The sequence below is a fragment of the Nycticebus coucang genome, chromosome 11 (genome assembly GCF_027406575.1).
Source record: "Nycticebus coucang isolate mNycCou1 chromosome 11, mNycCou1.pri, whole genome shotgun sequence".
Taxonomy (NCBI): Eukaryota; Metazoa; Chordata; class Mammalia; order Primates; family Lorisidae; genus Nycticebus; species Nycticebus coucang.
Window position 1 is genome coordinate 117,669,903 of NC_069790.1, and position 21,717 is coordinate 117,691,619.

At 36.5% G+C, this 21,717-nt stretch overlaps 1 protein-coding gene across 1 annotated transcript in view; it reads left to right on the top strand.

The window, feature by feature from the left end:
• The window catches only part of CNTNAP2 (contactin associated protein 2), a 1,471,582-nt gene that overhangs the window by 570,150 nt on the left and 879,715 nt on the right, over positions 1–21,717 (top strand). The gene's annotated exons all lie outside the window — the stretch shown is intronic.

The window sequence follows — 21,717 nt, forward strand, 5'->3', positions numbered from 1 at the left end:
TTAAGTAAACCTTGTGTTCAGACAGAGAACTATGCGTTCCTCTGGCTTGATAAAGCAATATTATTGACACAAGACTTTGCTCCTTTCTATTGAATTATATAGTGTTTTGTGATTTTCATTATTTTGTTTTATAATTATAATATAGGATATACAAGGGTGCCAATAACATGTATACACATTTTAAGAAAGGAAAAACAAAACTGTATTAAAATTGTAATGCTTAATATACAATGATGAGGTTTTGTTACCTCATGTGTTGTATCTTGTATCTCTTACAATTGCAGAAGTCAAACATGACTTTGTTACAATTTTAATAACAGTTTTTTTCTTTTCTTAAAATATATACACATCTTTTTGGTGAACCCTTATTCAGTACATAGTTTTATTTTTGAACAAAATCACCAATATATTAATATTGCTAGGACAGTTTCCCACTGGGGCTATGATTTCCGAGTGTTTGCCCTCTACCATCAAGAATACAATAAAATGTAACTTAAGAGCTTAAAATCTATGCAGGAGTGAGGCTGTTTCATCCAGGAGTGCACTGGATGGTTTATAAAGTGAACACCAGAATGTCTAAAGGAGGCTTCTCCCAGAGCCCATTAACCTTCTAGTAGCTTCAGCTTTTCCTTTTTGACATGAGTAAAATGAACAGGATTTTAATAAAAGGCCTGCGGTAGATATACCTGAAAGGTCAAGGCTCGCGATCAAGCTGCCAGCACAGCAGCTTTGAGAAAACAGATCCTGATGACCTGTAATAACACCAGGTCTGCCTGCACATGCAGAGAATTTGGATTTTTAAATTCCATTTGAGACGCTGACTCGCTCCTTTGACGGGATCACAGTCTTTAATCTTATTTTCCGTGCACGGGAGTTGGCTGTATGCCTTGTGGAAACTCGCATTTTGTGTGTTTCTTAGGACCTTGGGAGATAATTTTTCCCAGGGGTAGATGTGCTTCCTCATTCCCTCCACCTTGACCTTCTCCTCACCCCTCCTGTTAATACAGAGTGGTCCACATCTGGAAGTATGAAATAGAAGGAATTCAGTACTGAAGGAGTAGACTTGATTCACCTAAGATTTGCCTCCATTGATTTTCGCTTTTGTTCCCTAATTTCTCTTCAAATTATTAGAGGAAATGGCCTTGATGTTGGGGATTGGTGATGTGCAATGATAATTTTTATATCTAGGTGTTCATTAGTAGATAAAAAGTAAAATCATCACTGTAAACATAGTCATTAAGTATTGTAACTCTCATTTGCTAGTAAGTAAACAAAGACTTCAAAACTTAAATAATTTGCTCAAGTTAACACATGTGGCAAGAACAACAGTGCCAGAATTCATGGTTTTCATACCGCTCAGTTCTAAAATCTCATACTATTTCGAGTCTCTAAGACATGTGTCTACATTTCTGTCCTCATCATCTCAGTTTAAATCTACAATTTAAATTAACAAATATTTTCTTGGAAGCGACAAAAACAGTATCAGTAAAAAATAAAATTTAAATTATTCCAGAGTATGTTAACTAGAGGAAAACTTCCAAATTCTCTTTGTGAAGGAATTTCAACAATGACAAATATTACAAAGATATTACCAAAACAAAATACGGGAAAAAAAGAAATCATTTGCTTTCCCATTCTTCTTATACTTTACTAAGAAGAATGTGTTTCAACTCTATCAAGGTAAATACAAAAGATGTAAGGTCTCCATCCTTGTGCACAATGTAAGGGTACACAACACACCCCTCGGGTGAAGTTCTTAACTAGGACTTGAACTTTGCCTTAGAAACAAAATCAATATAACCTAAATATATCTACCCTCATATCAGTCTGAAATTAAAAAAAAAAAAAAGACTCCTATCATCTGACTGTCAAGGCAAAAGTCTTCAATAAAATAGTCCTAAACAGAATCCAACAGCACATTATAAGTAGTATCACATCGTGAACAAGGGAAAATTCTTCAAGAAAATCAACACAATTCAATATTAGAGTCTAATAAAATGATTCATGGTATTAATAGAGCCAATGAGAAAAACAATATGATAATCTCCAGAGATGTTAAAAAGATATTTCTAAGTAAGAATTCATGGATACTTCTTTAACACGAGTGTGTGTGTGTATATATATATATGTGTGTGTATATGTATTTATACTTACATATTCCCCCAAAAGCCAGCATCTAGACATCTGTCTTACAGGACAAACACTGAAGGACATTTGCACCGTCAGGAGAGGTGCTCCCACTCCTTACTGTTATAGTGTTATTTTTAGAGATATATGACAAGAAAGTAATTAGAAGTACATGCCTTAGAAAGAAAGAGCTAGAACTACTTCTATTTGCAGATGATATGATTATTTATCTGTACGACTACGGAAAAATCAATGAAACAACTACTAGAAAGACAATTTAATAAAACATCAAGGCACAACTTCAACATACAGATGTCAATGTGTAATTATGTGCAAACAGCCATGAAGATAATATGGAGAATAACAAAAAATATTTTGACTGGGCATTTCAGATAGCATCAGTTCTTAAGTACTTTCTTCCTCCATTTGGGAAGTGAGGGCAGGTCTGTTGTGTACCTAGAACAGTGAGATTTTGTGTCTCAGTGGAGGAAGCAGCCAGACAAAAGAAAACACTCAGGGGAGGACCTTGGATGGCGAAGAGGGAAGTTGATCACTGTGAAGATTGGGGCCTGAACACAAGTGGTACTTTAGACAAATTAATCACAGGAGAAACCCACGACTAGGATGCATAAGACCTGAAAAGGTGAGGCTCAGTATGAATGCAAAGGACAGAGCAATGGAAAGAGGCATTTTAAAGGATCAACCATTGGAATGGCTGGAAGGAGAGGTTGGTGGAAGGAAGTGTGAGGAAGGGGGAGAATGTTGACCAGAGTGTCGGAGGAGTCGTTTGGAGATGGGGTGAAGACTTCAGGACAAGCAGTGCTCTAAGATTTCCTGCCTATTCTTACCTCTTGCCCCAAGTCGTTTAAAAGCTAGAAAGTAGTCAGTTCTCTAGACTGAAATAAAATCTAACTGAACTGATACTTTTCCTCTGGTATTTCCCTTTGTTCTCACGCTTCAATCCCCCAAAGCCAAATATAAATGCCTCCCATTCCACTGTATCATGTTGAGAAAGGCAGATGAAAAGGGGAGAACAAAGGCAAAGAGCCGATGAAAAGGTGTTGGAAGTTGCAAGGGAGTCCTGTGGGCTTTTACCAACCACTCATGAGTTGGAAGATGGAAATTAAGGCTCACCGGACACCGTTAAGAATGTCATTCATTCTTCTTCCACTAAATGTGTTCTCACTCGGGGCTCTTTTGCACTTGTCATTTTCAGCTGGAGACTTTCCTCTCCCACGTCCCGCATCCCGGATGTCTGCTCTAGTGCCACATCATCGGAAATGCTCCTCTCTCACTGCTCTGAGTCTCCTAAAACCTGTTTCATTACCCACCATAGCACGTACCCACCATGTGGCTGTTTATTAGTTATCCCCTCCCACTAAACTACAAAACTTATGATATGAGAGATTATTTTTCTGTTTTCCTTTTCTCCTCCTTCACGACTGCACTCAGGAAAACCTAAAAGTACATCTGCCACATCACAAGAAAGCACGAAATACTGTTTAAATAAAAGAATGAACAAATGAATAAGTGAGCAAGCCCTAGTAATAAATACCCTACAAAATTCTTGCAACTACATCGTATTTGATAGTTAATTATGAGAAAGGAAAACAAAACCTAGAACATAGTCCTCTCTCAGAATAATAGACGATATCTATTCATTATGTAGATGTTTGAAAAATGAAAAAGGTAGAAAATAATGTTCTGACCCTTCTTTAACTCTTGTAGGTCATTCTTTAATTCTCAAAAGGGAGGCAGTGATTAATTCTGGGGGCCACGACTTCTCCAGCACTTTTCCCAGCCCTGTCTTTTTGTGCTAGAGTATTTCTTCTTTCTGTTTTGGAAGTTTCTGGCCAGAGCTGGGTTTGAACCTGCCATCTCTGGTGTATGAGGCGGGCTTCCTACTCCTTTGAGCCACAGGAGCCACCCAGAATATTTCTTCTTTTAAGAAACATTCAGGGCGGCGCCTGTGGCTCAGTGAGTAGGGCGCCGGCCCCATATACCGAGGGTGGCGGGTTCAAACCCGAGCCCCGGCCAAACTGCAACAAAAAAATAGCCGGGCGTTGTGGCGGGCGCCTGTAGTCCCAGCTGCTAGGGAGGCTGAGGCAAGAGAATCGCGTAAGCCCAAGAGTTAGAGGTTGCTGTGAGCCGTGTAACGCCACGGCACTCTACCCGAGGGCGGTACAGTGAGACTCTGTCTCTACAAAAAAAAAAAAAAAAAGAAACATTCAGAGCCACGTTTGTTAAGCCTGAAAGCACTCCGTGGCTTTGTCATGATTTTTACACTCTAAGGAAGAGATTGTCACTTCATTAAATGTCTAATAATGGTGGTCATGGTTAATAACTAATATAGTGTTTCTATTAATACTATCAGAAAGTAAGAATATAAACATTCTTGATGCTGGAAAGGAATTCTAATGTTTTCAAAACTTGCATTTTTCACAGATACAGATAGTTGATTAAACTCATGATTTCATCTGTCCACTTTTTAGGGTCAAACAGTGAATTTTATCCCATTTTTGATGTTATGTAAATACATAGATCTTTCTGAAACCTCATCATATTTCTAATTTCAATCTGAAATTGATATAAAATTAAACAAATTGCAATTTTTTGATGCCCAGGCTCAGAAGCAGAAGCGTATAGGTGTTTATTGAGATGCTGTATGGGAAATATAACTTTCCTACTATTTCTCCCTGCCTTAAGAATTCGATCTCCTCTCACCGACAAAAAGGACATCAAGAATCGTTACTTAGGAGTTTCTCCTATTACAGATAGCAGGATAGTGACGTCAGTCTTGCCAGGAAGGGCTTGCTCAGTAGGGGCAGAAGAAGGGAAAGCCGACATGTAGGAAGGTCCCCTGGGCACGGCAACCGTGCAAAGTGCCACCATCCTCTCCTCTCTTGTCCCAGTGTCAAGAGAATTAGATTATAAAATTCTGAAAAATATGTGGATTGAAATATTGAAATCCCATTTATCCCAGAAAGCATGCTTCCCAGTACCGATATACCTTAACTTTTTCTCAGAATGAAGGTCATTTTAGGAACATAAAATATTCTCTAACATAAATTTAAATAGAATTTTAAAAGAACGAAGCTGGCACGGCTGTTTTGTCAGTTGACTATAACACTTCGAGTCCCTGTGTTACATGCACTTCACGTGCGTGCAGTGGAGACAGGATTCCGTTGACGTTCGGCTTCCTTATCCTCAGAACTCTAAGTAGGGCCACTCCACATGGCTTTCCGCAGTGGCAGAGAAATTCTGCCTTTGCACTGGTCGGGGGCAGCCACTCGCCACATGTGGTTATAAACACTTGAAATGTGACTAGTGCAAGTAAACTGGAGAATTAAATTTGTAGTTTTACTTTACTTCAATTTAAATATTTTCACTTGGCTAGTGGAATAGCACAGCCACCCGGAACGTCATTTAATCTGACTTGAATTTCTCCTTAAGTCAACTTTAATTTTGAAGTTAATCATTTTGAAATTGGACTTTGAATGCATTTAGGTAAGTTTTGCTCCATCAAAGGGAAGTCCATGCACTTGAGGCGTCCAGCACGTAGAGTAGTCATCGTTTCTGTGCGTTGAAAACAATTCAAGGCCTCTCCTCCAACACTTTGAAATATATAACATCTTGCTATAAACTACAGTCTGCTCTCCTCTTCAACGGTAGAACTTCTACCCTTCATCTAACCGTCTGTTTGTGCCATTTGACCCACGTCTCTTTATTCCCTGATCCTGCCCAGCCCCACAGCGCTTCTCAACCTGTGGGTCACGCCCGACAGGAACTGTATTAAAGGGCTGCAGCATTAGGAAGGTCGAGAACCACTGCGTCTAGTATCTGTCATTCCACTGTCCACTCGATGAGATCAACTTTTCATGACAACATGTGATCCTTGTCTTTCTGTGCCTGGATTATTTCTCTTAGCATGGTGACCTCCAGTTTCATCCATTCTGCTGTCTGTTGTGGACGTATACCACATTTCTTTACTCGTTCATCCATTGATGGGCACTTAGTCTGATTCCATATTTTGCTGTTGTAAATAGTCTTACAATAGACACCGGTCTCTATGCTGGAAAAAAACATATATTAATAAGTGAGGCCTGCTTTGCAGTAGTGACAAAAACAACACTAAAAAAGAAACTAAATAACAAAATATTTGGCAATAAACTCAATTTTAGGCTTGAGTAATTAGGCTTGGGAATATACTATTGCTATTGAGGTTCAAGCCTGTGAAAAGCCACAGCTTATTAATTATATGAACTGCTTAGAAAGTCTCAACTGTTTCAGTATGAAAGCTAATACCATAATAACTTAAGGAGAATAAAATTAGGACCAAGATTCTCTAACCAGAAGCATATTATAGCCTATCTATTTTTCTATAGGGCCATCAGACCACTTTCATGTAAGATAATAAATCTGCATAAATGAACTGTTTGTAATTAAAATTAAGCACACCAAATCATTTCATGAACATTTATAAAGTTAAGTGCCTGTTAATAAAACAGTTAGATTTTCATTGTTGTTACTTTCTTTAAAATTATTTCCATTTGAGATGAATTATTTTCTTGAAAGGGGTTTAGCTTTGGGAAAAAAAATGGTTTTTGACTTACCTATTTTTTTGTTTCTAGTGAACTGAAGAGTAATGTATAATAGTTTATTGCAACAACTTCATAATATAAATATCCATCTTAAAACAGTGACTGCAGAGCAGTACTGATGTCAAATCATTAAAGCAGCCCCGACTTCTTTCCTTACAGCTACAAGTAGAGATGGACTCGTTAGAAAGTAGCAGTGATTAAATGAATGCAGAGTCCACTCATAGCAGTGGTTCTCAACCTTCCTCATGCCACAGGGTGTATTTTCCTTGTTAAAAAGGAGTCACAACCCACAGGTGGAGAACCGCTGACTTATAATAAAGTGAAAAACATAACATTCTTCCAGTATTTAATGATGTCATTAGTCATGTATGAAATGAAGATAATTAAAATATCTCTTTCCCTTCCCAGTTTTACTTTTAAAGTTTCTGTAGTGATAGATTTCTGACATGCACAATTCATCAGGCTATTTTTGGCCTGGGTCAGGTTTGAACCCACCACCTCTGGTATATGGGGCCAGTGCCCTACTCCTTGAGCCATAGGCGCTGCTCCCATATTTTCTTAAATTCTTGACTCTTACCAATCATTCATGCTCAGGTCAAGCACTCTGTTGAAAGTGCTTCTGTGACGACTCCCCACCCCACTCCCCCCAGCATCACGTGCTACATATATGATACAGCAACTCTGTAGCCCCCAGAGAATCCTGCCCAGGATTTCACACCACCACTTACCATATCGTACTGAATTTATCATTTGCTTCCTATCCTCGGTGCATCATCATGGCATGGAACATAATAGGCCTTCAATAGATAGTCTTTCTGTTAATTAATATGAACACAGTGCAAAGCACAACTCGCTTGTCCCCAGTGGTTTCTTCACTGGACCTTAGGTACATCTTCTCTGGAAAGCATGTCATTTTTCCAGCCCCAAATAATGTTACTTAATTATAACAGAGGAAATTTCTTTCTTTTTTTTTTTTAGGTTCAAATGTAAGTTCTCAAATTGTTCCCTGAAGATATTAGTATATTTAATTCAATCAAAGAAAAATAAAACAATCTTTAGCTGTTGAACTTGAGGCATAAAAAATTAATAAGGCAGTTGTCATATACGTATGACTAGAGTTTCTGTAAGCATGTCAAAACTCTTAAATAAGAATGAGTTTAAAATGATTTCTTTCTGTAAATTCTTGCTTAGCCAAGTGTTAACATAATGATAATAGTGTGTAGTCAACCAAATACTGTTCTCTAGTAAGCACATTAAGAGAAGTAACAGTAGTGAACATACCTATTTAGAGAGTGCTAAAAATGCCAACAAAAGTGAAGAGACCTTATTTAAATTAACACATTAGTGAGGAGATTATATGTACTCAATCTACTGAAACAAAGTGTTAGATTATGAAGAAGGAATGGGTAGTAAATCACCGTTCTGTTTCCCACTGGTTATTGACATTAATGAGATCAGATTTATGCACTGGGATCCCCTTACCTTCTTTTTTTTTTTTTTTTTTTTTTCTTTTAGCAGAACAGAATTGAGTATGAAGAAGGCAAGAAAACAAGGATGAAGGTCATTAATCTCAGAATTTTATATCTGCCAATAGCCAACTGTGAGACCTTGGGAAAGTTGTTTAATATATCTGCCCATAATTATGCATCTCTGAAGGAATTATTAAAAGCAAATACCTTTGAATACTTTTTACAACCTTAAAGTTCTTTGATTATTCTGATGCTAGAACATCTTTAATAGATGAGACGAAGTTTCTTAACCTGTTTTCTTCAGCTCAGTAATTCATCTACATGCATTTGTTGAGAATCTACTATACCTCTAATGAGCAGACCCAGATCTTACAGAAATAACTCGCCTAAAGAAATTTAGAATAGAGTTTGAGAGACAGTAAAATAATAACAGGATAAAACAAAACGCTGGGCCATGGGATAGTATCCCTTGGTCTCCTAAAAGAACTTAAACTGTAATTCCCTGCCTTCCTGCAAACATTTCCAAATCCTCCATCTCATGTAGTAGTATACATCTCTCCTCTTTACAGCACGAAGGGCCAAAATCTACAGCTTTTTTGCAAACGATATCCATCCACCTCTGATGAAGAGATTTCTAACCAGCTCAATTTATAACAAACACTGCCTTCCAAAGAGACTTCTAGCTTGTTCTCTGGGAGAAGGGGTGTTAAGAGCAAGGTCATTAACAAAACAGCAGCAATTATTTAGTTCACTACAATTATTTGTTTTCAATCAGCTGTAAAAGTAATCTCAGAAACATTCATTTCAATTTCTTCATTGTACAAATACTAAAATTCTTTGTAAATATATTACACCTGTTTGGACCCAGTGGTAGAGAAGAGGAAAGGGGAGGGGAGGAAAGGGGAGGAGAGGGGAGGGGAGGAGAGGAGAGAAGGAAAGACAGAAGGAAGAGGGGAGAGGAGAGGAGGGGAGGAGAGAGGAGGGGAGGGGAGGGGATGAGAGGGGAAAGGAGGAGGGGGAGGGGAGAAGAAGGGAGGGATGATAGGTAGAGGCAGAAATCGCAGAGAACGTGTTCAGCCGAAAGACATTCAAATTGTTGAAAGACAATAAATACGTATTTCATTATGTGTTTTCCAAAGGTCTCTAGCTGGCAACTGTGATTCTTCATTGTAACTTCTGACAATTTTTGTAGGATTAAAAAAAACTTGTACCCAAGTCCTGACCATGCTACAAATGTGCTCTGGGACCGGGGGCTCTCTTAATCTCACTGAATTACAATTTTTAGTTTCATCTGTAAAAGGATTAAATAAGGAGCTTTAGAATTCTTTCTATCTCTAAACTCTGCCACATGATTTCAGTGGTTTAAAATATATTTTGACCCAAAGGAAGTGAATAGATGTGGATTTTACAATTAAAAAAATTAAAACAGTGGCAACACACACACATCCATTATGATAATATCGTGTCTATATGATCCTAACAGGCTTTTAACTTAAGGTGTGAAACAAAATTAGAATGATCTTCAACATATTAGAAGTATATATAATATTGTATGTCTAACACTGTGTACGCAATCTGTGTAACCAAAGGTTAATGATAATAATTATCTCCTAATATGCATTTTATTTGAGATTTTCCACTGTCAACAGTTCTTGGAAATGATAGTGGTTTTTTAGTAGTCCCTTTAAGATTATATACACTTGAGTAGTTTATTCTTATAGGGGGATTTGAGTTCATATCTAGATTACTGACACTTAAAAAAAATAGGACATATCAACATTGCAAATTGCTCGATTAAAACATAAAACAACTCATATATTCCCAGAGTTTGTGCAAACTCTAATCCTTTTTGCTATGTCATTTAGGAAATAATTGGATTTTCTGCTTTAATGGGGCCAGTTTCAGTTTTTAAAGTCTTGGACCAAATTTTTATATTTCTTAGGAAAGTCCTAGTTATCCAGAATTCCACGATCCTGGCAGACTCAATTTAGCAAATCCTGTAATAGTGAAATCTGGTCCTAGGTTTGGTTTCTTACTGTTACTTTTACTTTTGTGAGAATTGGGGGCAAATTTTACTGTTTTTACCGAATACAGGATTGAAATGTAATGGACATTTTAAAAAATCATACTTGTGGATATAGCTTAAGTGTAAATGCCACCATATTTATGTACAGAAAATAAGGAGCTATTAATTATATTTTCCTGTCTTGGCAGAATATATTTTCTTCAAGTTAATGTGTCTTCTGTAGGTTTTTACAAGTTGTTTGTATCTCCCTATATCTCCCAGAATATTGGTTTCATTATATTTGATATTTATTAAGCACACTCACTCTGAAGATAGGACATTTCTTTTTATTATTAAATCAACAAAAGGTTGATTTTTATTTTTTATTTATTTTTTTTATTAAATCATAGCTGTGTACATTAGTATGATCATGGGGCACCATACACTTGGTTCATAGACCATTTGACACATTTTCATCACACTAGTTAACATAGCTTTCGTGGCATTTTCTTAGTTATTTGGCTAAGACCTTTACATTCCACATTTACTAGGATTCACATATACCCTTGTAAGACGCACTGCAGGTGCAATCCCATTAATTCCCCTCCCTCCACTGACCTCCCCTCTCCCTCCCTCCATTTCCCCCTTCTCCCTATTCTTATTGTATTGTAACTGGGTTGTAGCTTTCATGTGGAGGTCCTACATTAGTTTCATAATAAGGGTGAGTACATTGGGTACTTTTTCTTCCATTCTTGAGATACTTTACTAAGAAGAATATGTTCCAGCTATATCCATGTAAACATGAAAGAGGTAAAGTCTCCATCTTTTTTTAAGGCTGCATAATATTCCATGGTGTACATATACCACAATTTATTAATCCATTTGTGGATTGATGGGCACTTGGGCTTTTTCCATGACTTAGCAATTATGAATAGGGCTGCAATAAGTATTCTGATACAAATATCTTTGTTATGATGTGATTTTTGGTCTTCTGGGTATATGCCCAGTAGAGGGATTACAAGGATTGAATGGCAGATCTATTTTTAGGTCTCTAAGTGTTCTCCATATCTCTTTCCAAAAGGAATGTATTAATTTGCATTCCTACCAGCAGTGCAAAAGTGTTCCCTTTTCTCCACGTCCACACCAACATCTCTGGTCTTGGGATTTTGTGATGTAGTCTAGTCTCACTGGAGTTAGATGATATCTCAAAGTAGTTTTGATTTGTATTTCTCTGATGATAAAAGGCATTACTCAAAAATAAAAACAAAGCAGGAGGAATCATGCTACCAGACCTCAGATTATACTACAAATTGATAGTGATCAAAACAGCATGGTACTGACACAAAAACAGAGAAGTAGATGTCTGGAACAGAATAGAGAACCAAGAGATGAATCCAGCTAATTACCATTATTTGATCTTTGACAAGCCAAGATTTAAACCTAAGACATGAAACTATAAAAATACTAGAAGAGAGTACAGGGAAAACCCTTGAAGAAATTGGGTTGGGTGAGTTTTTTATGAGAAGGACCCCCCCCCGGCCAATTGAAGCTGCTTCAAAAATACACTACTGGGACTTGATCAAACTAAAAAGCTTTTGCACAGCCAAGAACACAGTAAGTAAAGCAAGCAAACAGCCCTCAGAATGGGAAAAGATATTTGCAGGATAATTGAAAAGGTTTAATAACCAGAATCCACAGAGAACTCAAACACATTAGCAAGAAAAGAACAAGGGATCCCATCGCAGGGTGGGCAAGGGACTTGAAGAGAAACTTCTCTGAAGAAGACAGGCGTACGGCCTTCAGACATATGAAAAAATGCTCATCATCTTTAATCATCAGAGAAATGTAAATCAAGATAGGACATTTTAACTGTTCCGTTGTATGTGAATATTTGGCAGGTCAGATGCAGTAATTCCTATCTAAGGGGACATTTCGTTTTGTTTTCTGGGTTGTAAGAAATGGTAAATGAATTAAAAGAGACATTGTTCTTCAAATAACACAACTCTTCTTGTAAATTTTCCTATTTTGTTAAACTTAAAACAAGCAGTTCTGTATTTAAATAACTATTTGCATTCATTAGTATTCCAAGACTAAACCTTGGAATACTTTTATTAATTTCAAGGTCATTTTATCAATAATATCATTTCAAAATGTTTAATCCATTTTCTTACAAAAACACAGTATTACAAAATCTAACAAAAACGACTCACATTACTCGTTTGTTTAAGACAGGAAATTTGTAAATTGATAGTGATTTTATAGCTATTATTTTGGTATTTCTTGTATATTGATCAACTGGTCAAAGTATATTTTTTCATACCTAGTATGTTTTCTCCAAATTTGGTCTTGCTGTTCTAAAAGTTTTATCGATATACATACTCAGGCTTTAATGATTTTATATTGTAGATAAAAGGACTTAAGTTAGACATGTATGTTCTTTATGTGTAAGTAAAATAGCCTTCAGGGATATAAGAAAATACATAAACCCTTTACTCAGACAATTTGACTTACTACATAATTATACATAGTATTATAGACATGAAATCATATAATAGACTTGAGCTATATTATAAAATTGAGGTGAGGGGGGCGCCTGTGGTTCAAAGGGGTAGGGCACTGGCCCTGTATACTGGAGGTGGCGGGTTCAAACCCAGCCCCGGCCAAAAACTGCAAAAAAAAAAAAAAAAAAACTGAGGCGAAAAGCCCAAATAATCTAAAATTCACTTGAAATGCAGCAGTCTGAGACATTCCTTGTTTCTGCCTATTAACAAATCAGCAAAATGGTTCTGAGAGCCATTTCCAGTATCTAATAACTAATCGATACTCAGTGAAAATTTCAACAGTTATTGATTGAGAACCTAGTCCCTACTCAACGTCAGACAGTATGCTAGACCAAGGGTGAAGGGTGACAGGAGAACAGACGTAGTCCCTACCGTAAAGTCAAGTTCAGGTTAGTGGAGGCCGCTGCCACCAGGCTCCAGAGGTGTAGAACCAGAAGCTGTGGTCAATCAGAGAGATTGCAAAAAGTGGCACTGGACACAAAGCTGGTGACTGCTTCAGCTTGGGAAGTAAGAGGAGACTGCTTTGAAAAATTGCACTTAAAGAGAGAATTTAAAAATATAAAGGAACCTTTTTTAAGGATTTGGGGGAAAAGTGCGTTAGATAAAAAGAAGTGTCATTCTTGGAGGGGCAAATGAGAGATTTCTGACCTTCACTGATCACCACGACCAATTCACTATTCACGCAACAACCAGAGCAATCGTCGTTTAAAACAAATGGAAACATGTTAAGAACACTGTTGTCCCCTGGCAATCTGTCTGAGACTGGGCCTTGTCAGTACACAGCAATCCTCCTCGTGTTTGAATGGCTGTCAGGGGTTCCATTGTAGGGTTGCTTTAATTTATTGCTAAGTTTCTAACCAGTAACTTTCCCCCCTGTTTTTGGCTGAGACAAACAATGCTGCAAGAAACACTTTTTAAATATGATTTTGTGAAAGTTTACTAGTGCATCTGTAAGACAAATTGTTAGACATGAAACAGCTGGGTCCCAGTATATGCAGATTTGAAATCAATAGACTTTATCAAATTGCCCTCCAGTATGCACTCTGATCAGACAGCCTTGTCCATTAAACATCAGAGAGATGCTCCATGAAATCTCATTGAAATTTAATTTGTGCTTCTTTGATTGTGAATGGAGTTGAAAATTTTCTATATATTTAAAAGTTATGTCTGCTTCTTTTTGTGAAATGCCCTGTTCATGCCCATGTTCAGGTTCATATTTCAACCTGAATTGCTTTTTACCGATTCTTAAATATTCATTAAGCATAAAGAAAATGGCCCTTGGTCTGACATATTAAAAATACTTAACAATTTGTCTTTAAATTTTGTTACGCTTTACCATGAAAGATCTTTAAAAAATATATGTAGTCAGATTTATTAATCTTCACCTTATGGTTCTGAGATTTTTCTGTATTTATTAAAAATATCCTCTATATTAATGGATTACAAAAATCTCCTGCTTTTTTATTTCACGTTTCCTTTTCTTGTTTAAACCTTTCCTCTATCTGGGGTTTATCTGGGTGAATAAAGTAGAGGACAGAACTCTACTCTCCCTCAGATGAGCCTCTGGCTGTCCTATACCATTTATTAAGTAATCCATTTTCTCCTCTAAATTAACATACCACTAGCATATTTAGTTACCTAGGTCTTTGTATTTATAAATATTTCTAGATTTTTAGTTCTATTCCATTTTTTCTATCTTTGTTTTAATGTACCAATATTAGTTTATGTTTATTGTAGATTTATTATGTGTTTTATTATCTACCAAGGATAGTCTTACCAAATGTACTCTAATTTCAAATGTTCCCAGCTTTTGTATTTATTTTTCATATACATTTTAGAATTCATCATAAATTCTAATTTCCCATTAATGATGTTTATGGCTTATATTCTTCCAACAAGGTACAGGCAGCTCAACTATCTTCCCTCTTTCTCCCTCGCCTTCTTCTCTTCTACCCACATTTCACCATAACTCCTTCTCTCTGGCTAGCCTTAAATTTTTCCTCGTCCGCCTTTGCCATTGTAATCAAAGACTCAGAGGTGGTGGTAAACTAGAAGGTCTGCATGGATGAGAAGGAGATAATAAAAACTTGATACTTAAAACAGAGGTAGCTGGGTGCCTCCTTCCTCCGCATTTCAGAGGATGGGACACATTATTTCTGTATCTCTTTTTTGTTCCTATCATTGTCTTCCTCCTCGCCAAAGATGAGACTGAGATAAGACTTAGTAACTTTTTAAAAGAAGTATAGTTTTTACCTATTCTAAATTTAGCTCATTTTGGAAAAAGGAAAAAAATTTTTTGAATTTAAACTTAAACTTGCTGGCTTAAAATGTTTATGTAGAGTTTCAAATGTGAGAAAAATTATTACCTAAAACTGAAAACTTTACTGGTTTATCAACGGTTCTTAAACACATATATCTGCGGCATTTAAAATTAATTTACCACCAGGTAATCAATTAATCATGTAACCCCTTTCATCCTTTCATCAGTCTGCAGTCTTATTCCACCCCAGATTGTTTTGATTTTTCTACTTGCTGCATTAAAACGATTATGTAGTTGATCTTGCCTTTAGTTTTTCCCTTTCCAGTCTGTCCTGTATATTATTTCTACTTTAATATCTTAAAATATATGTTAACCAATAACTATTTTTGAAGACTTTCAATGTCTCTCCATTGCCAATAAAAAAATGTACTAAATCCCTAAATTACTTAAAACCATTCTCGTAGGAGTCAAGATATTAGTAAAGGGCCACCATGCATTCTTCTCATTATCTGGTATTGTTTTGCTTATTGATAAAGTTCTGAATCTCTTGAGCAGTGCATGGACTATCCCTTCCCACACAAATCCTAGAAATACTTTTTTCTTGCAATTGAACTTCTTGAAAAGAAATCTTAATCGAATAGTACAGTTTACAAAATAGGTACTCAGTCAATATACTGATTGAATAAAAAACACTATATTCTCTAAGAAAATTCCTAATGTAATAATAATACACTTTACTATCTGAACTCAACCTATATTCATAAATTTAATACACATTGGTTCAGCTACTTTCAGTTGCAGATAACATAAGGGCACACATGATGACCTGAATGGCAGCCTCCACCAAACGTATGTCATAGGTAAGACACAAGTCAACATGAGTGTAGAGTGACAGCTGCTCTGTTTGGGTTAGGATATGTTTGTTGTTGCAACAAAGTCCCAAAACAACGATGGCTTAAATTGAATAAAAGTTTATTTTTCTTTCATAAAAACATTCGGTCAGGCCCAGGGCTGGCATGTTATCTAAAGCCCAGGCTATTCAGATATTTGCCTTTGCTACTGTCTTCTGAGATACCTGCTGTGGGTCTCACAATCACAGGATCATTTCTGAAAATTGGTTGGAATAAACAAAAAAAAAAAAAAAAAAGAAAGAAAGAAGAAAGAAGGACCATACATTCCCTTCCCCTTCAGAGATTAATCCAGACATCCCACTACCACTTCTATCACCTTGAACTTAGTCTCAGGGTCCTCTAACTTAAAGTAATCCCAGAAAAATTTGTTAGCTGGTGACTCTACATCAAGATATAAGTTCTATTGGTGTAGAAGCAGATGGCTGAATTTTGGAAAACAGCAAGCAATAGTTGAATGACTTCATGAAGAGGCCTGGTTCCTTTTGTCCCTTGGGGACTGACATAGTCTCCCCTTCGAAAAGGCACATGGCTGCATGAAGGAGGCTGAATACAATAGGAGGAAAGCCAGAGGCATTCACCTCTCTCCTCTAATCCATGTTCCAGAGTTAACACTTTCTGCTCCCGCCAAATTTATTGACTCATAACTGAAACCCTTGCCTCCTCTCCATGTAGAAAGGAGTTTTTCCTTCTTCCAGGCTACCCAAATATAAACTTTCTTTAAAAGATTATGTTTTTCATAAAACTTCTGCATACTTTTGCAGCAGTGGTCTATTAACCTTAATTCCATGCTGATTTTTGCTAATTGCATTTCCACAAACAAATATAATTTCTTGAGAATGAAACTTCCTTTCTTCTTTGTTTCTTTGGAATTTGATTTAACTAGAGTGTCTTGACTAAAGCAGGGAGCTGACTGATTGGAAAAAACTTATTGTCATTGAGTTAGATTCAGTACAGTTCAGTGTGAAGACAGGTGAATGGACTCATTCACCTCACAGTTCTTCTCTTCCTGTGAATCTATAATCTCCTGTGAGATATTTTGTTCAAAACACCGTTAGAAATATTATAAAAGTGTAACTCTAAATTAACAAAATAACATAAAGTGAATGCTAGTTTATTATAATAAAGAAGATTTTAAAAGTAGAATACCTAAGTTAAGGTGCTTATATCGTAAGAATAAAATTAATGATCCATATGGTTAAAATGTGAAAAGTAAAATTGTTGGATGAATGTGAACCAAAGATACTCAATTATTTTCAATGGAACTTTTGGGCATAATGTAGGTGACACAGTAAATATTTCTGCATTTAGGTGTTTCCATAAATAAATGCTTCGCGAAGGAACACCATCAATATAATATTAGCGTTTCTAGTTATACCATTATAATAAGTTTTAGCAATGAAAGATTAAGTCATTAGAATTATGATTACATTTCTGTATAATTTCCATTTGAATAGAAAAAATGTAAGGTAGTGATATATACCTTACATTGTATAAGTGTGAGGTAGAGCACATCCTATGAACTAAAATTAAGGTCTAATTAGTCTGAGCATGAAAGTGCTAACATACTGTTGAGATCAGTACAGAAGAAAAATTCCCCATGATTATGGAAATCACTCTGAGAGCCAAAAGTATGAAAAATAGTATTCAAAAAAGCAAACATTCTAAATAAATTTCTTATCTTCATAACCAAAAATAAAATTTAGTGCTGACATGGAGGGGAAAAAATAATGAATTCAGGATGTAATTAATACTGGGATGGTAACTTACAAATTATTTTAAATAACTTCCCCATAGATCATCAAAAATTACCTGTCAGCAACTTGGAGGCAGACTTTTCCTTTCTAAAGTTTAGAACAAGGCATCCTTAATGTTCAAATGTAAAATTTGTATTAATCCGAAAGCAAATTAGACCCCCCAGGACTAGTGTCTGTCTGAGAACATAGCAGGAGGCAGTCCAGGCTGATTCCAAGATGAAGACTGACCTCAATTTTAAAGTGAAATGAATCTGCCTTTATATTAAGAGATCACTTTCCATGAATTATACAAAGCCCACATCAGGTTCCGAAATGATTAAACTTAGTAGATGAGATTATGAAATTATTTTATGTCACTCTGAAAGGATAATGTGAGAATTGATAAGAGGACCTATTAAAAAAAAAAAAAAAGTAGTCTTAGGAGAAATGTCTGAGCAGATCCAATTTGCCCTCCTACACGCTGTCTGGCCTCTGGCTGGTTTCCTGGGTTGTTTCTCCTCTTACCCGGTGTCTGCGTTCTCCTTTGAGCCTCCACTGCAAACAACTGCAATGCTCCAGCCTTGTTACTGGAAGCGCAGTCCTCTGACCAGCCACCGGAGCACCACCAGGGAGCTTGTTAGAATTTCAGAATCCCAGACTCAATCTCACATTTTAAGAATCAGAATCTTCTTCCTCATAAGATTTTCAAGTGATTCTTATGCACGTGGAAGTTTGAGAAATGTTGCTTTTGAGTATCAAGGGTTCAGGGTATGAGGAATAGTAAGCTAGTCTGATAAATCCTCACCATTGTTGCTTAGAACCACCTGAGTACATTGTTATGTCAATTTCTGGGTTTTCTGCCAGTTTCTGCGGAAGCAAATGTACTTTTAAAGGTAACCAAAGATTTAATTTGAATTTTATTGAAAAATACCTATTTAAACTTTTAAACACTGTCCCTGGGAGAAGAAAATTTTGAATTGCTTTAAAGAGTACCAACACATTCAGGCATGCTGTCAGGTTAACATTTCTGGGTTTTGAAATATTTTTTCCCCTATCCATGTTTAATTTAGTAGTGTCCATAAACTACAAACTGAGCTACTGCAAACAAAGAAATCTGGTACTATTTACAGTTTCTTACCTCTATGCATTGCAATTAAAATCAAGCACAGAAATAAAAGAGGCACTGGGGGTAAAATTAGACAGCAACTATCATCATTACCCTGGGTTGAATTGCTACATCCATCTGAACAGCCACTCTGTCTGGGTGGATTCATCTGATATCAATGGTTACTCACTTGAACTTTCAAAATACAGCTTATGTTTATCATATACATTGGAATATAAATACATGGCATTTGAATAAAATGCGTTTTGACTCTGAATCATTTTGAAAAGCCATAACTAAATGTATGATTCTGACCGACAGAGACAGGCAGGGCTGTCTAGAATCAGAGTTAATTGGATTCATCACTTACCAGGGTGGGGGGCGAAGTGGGGGCTTTGATTACCGCCAATTGACAACTTCCAACTTCTCCCTGTGTGTGCCTGATCTTGGGCAAACACAATCTCATGTACGAGCAGTTGAATCACTTTGACTCATTTTTGATGTGAACAAACTTTCAAGTTAGGACATGGCCTTCTAACACATTATACATTTCCTGTGGCCTACTAAAAGAATCTAACACAGATCTAGATTTAAGACTAAATTTATAGAAGAAAATAATCTATGTTTCTCATAGAAAATATTTTCTATGTAAATTTCGTGACATTGCTTTCCAGGATTCTATCCATCCATTGTCTACAGTCAGTTTGTCAACAGACAGTACTGAGAATGCAGCTTTCATGTACAGAATCATGTGATCAAAAGCCCCTACCACAGGATTCTGAGGTTACAAGCAACAGATATACCAACAAATAATTACTAGGCAATGTGACATGGTATATTGGACATAGGCATCATTCTACGAGAATACAGAAAAAATAAATAATTACGAAGGGGGTAGCTAGGTTAATTTGTATTTTGCTTTCCTTGGTAACTGGTCCTAACTTCAAAAAATATATATGTGGTGGCAAAATGTTATGGCAAAATGTTAGGGTTTGAAATCACACTTGAATCAACTTGAATAGAAAATAAAACATAAAATAATGATCAGCATAAGGAGAATGTCAAATTTTTAAATATAAATCATAAGAAACAAATATTAACAGTAGCATAATAAAACCCCATTTAAATGAAAAATCCCTTCGGAGAAATCTTTGGTGCTGAATATTTCTAATATTTGGCCCTCCATATTGATGGGTTCTATATCTATGGGTTCAACCAATAGTAAATTGAAACTATTCGGAAAGAACAAACAACAAAAATAGCACTACAATAGAAGTGTCAGTAATCTAGGAATGACATGAGGTGGACGGAGGACGTGCATAGGTTATAAGCAGATACCTCACCACTTCTCACAAGGGACTTGATCGTGTGTGGATTTTGGTGACTGCAGGAGTGGAACCATCTCCACGGATGCTGAGGGTCGACTGTATTTGGATAATCCCGCTTGGTGGTCATATGGCTTTTGTGTGTGCAAGTACACAGCAATGATGCCATCACTGAGATGAGACTTTCCTATTCTGTACATCATTTAGAGCACATTTAGATTCCAGCCAAGTTTCCCTTTGATACTCAGTACACTGCTGCACTATTTCCTTGTGAATTAATTGCTGTAATGAGCTGATGTAAATTACTTTCAATATTAGGCTGAGCTAATATTAACCCATAATAATTTTGAAAATAAATATACTGCACAGAAACATATACATGCTGAATTCCAAAAATTACTGCGAAGACAGTTTTACTTTCATGTAGTTTCGGAGTGTCTGGCCCTTTGCTTCCTTCCGTGATGTGGAGCATCAGGCCTATTCTGGGCGGAAATGCCTCCTGCCGTGGCCCATGCCGTGGAGCCTCATGATGGTGGGAATGGACCCGAGCAACCTTGGCCACTCACTGCTCACTTTTTCATCTCTCTGACATTGCTTTTCTCATTTACTCTTCTAGAACAATTTTCAGCATTTTAAACATAAACATACAGCTGTTTTTGATGCCCCCATGAAATAGTCTAAACTTTATTAAGTACTTTATCATCCATCCATAACTCTTCTAATGTCCGAAGTTACATAGCATTTCATACTTCTTTTATGACTCATCAAATTCTTTCTGGTTTTATATTTTGCATGAATCTTATACTTTACCCCCACCTCTACCTAGATTATAAGAGCTTTGTAGAAAAACCGCCTTTGTAGCATTGCTGACACTAAGCCCAAATTTGACAAAAAATATCTGTTGCATTTAGAGTAAATGTTCCACCCCTTGGGAATCCAACTTGATGCCTTCCTTTTATTGTACTTTCCCCCCAGTATTGTTCTTCCTCTCATTTTCTTTCCTTATAGTCCTGCCCATTCATTAATGCTTAGCCTAAAAACTTTTAATTTTATCCAAAATCTATATATGATCCCTCACGAGAAATTCCACAGTATTTTATCTGTCCTTACATCATGCCATTTTTTCGCTTCTGTCTTACACTATAGTTTTGCGCATTGTGTGTCTACTTTCATAGGCTATACACTCTTTACAGGCTATGAACACAATCTTACTCATCTTCTGTTCTCCATAGAACTCTGCATATAACAAGCGTTCAATTAATGTTTGTAGGAGGAGCGAAGGTTTGTAACGAACAGCATATCTGCATAGAACCAGGGGGCTCCATGCCAAAGAATGCTATTTCTGAGACAAGCTCTCTAATATTTTATAGCAAGGAGCTCCCAAGATATTATGATTAAGGGGCTCCTTTAGGGGAGCTCTCCATCAATCCAATGCCTTTGACCCACTATTATAGATTCTCCTATTTTAATCTTGGGTATTTTCTATTTGTATGAGTTTACTACTAAAATCTAGACATCCTTTGTGACTCTAATGTATGCAATTAATACCTTTGTTATTGGGAAGTCTCATAACCAAGATTATAAAGAATGAGGTTGTGGAGAAAGTGGGAAAAAGAATTG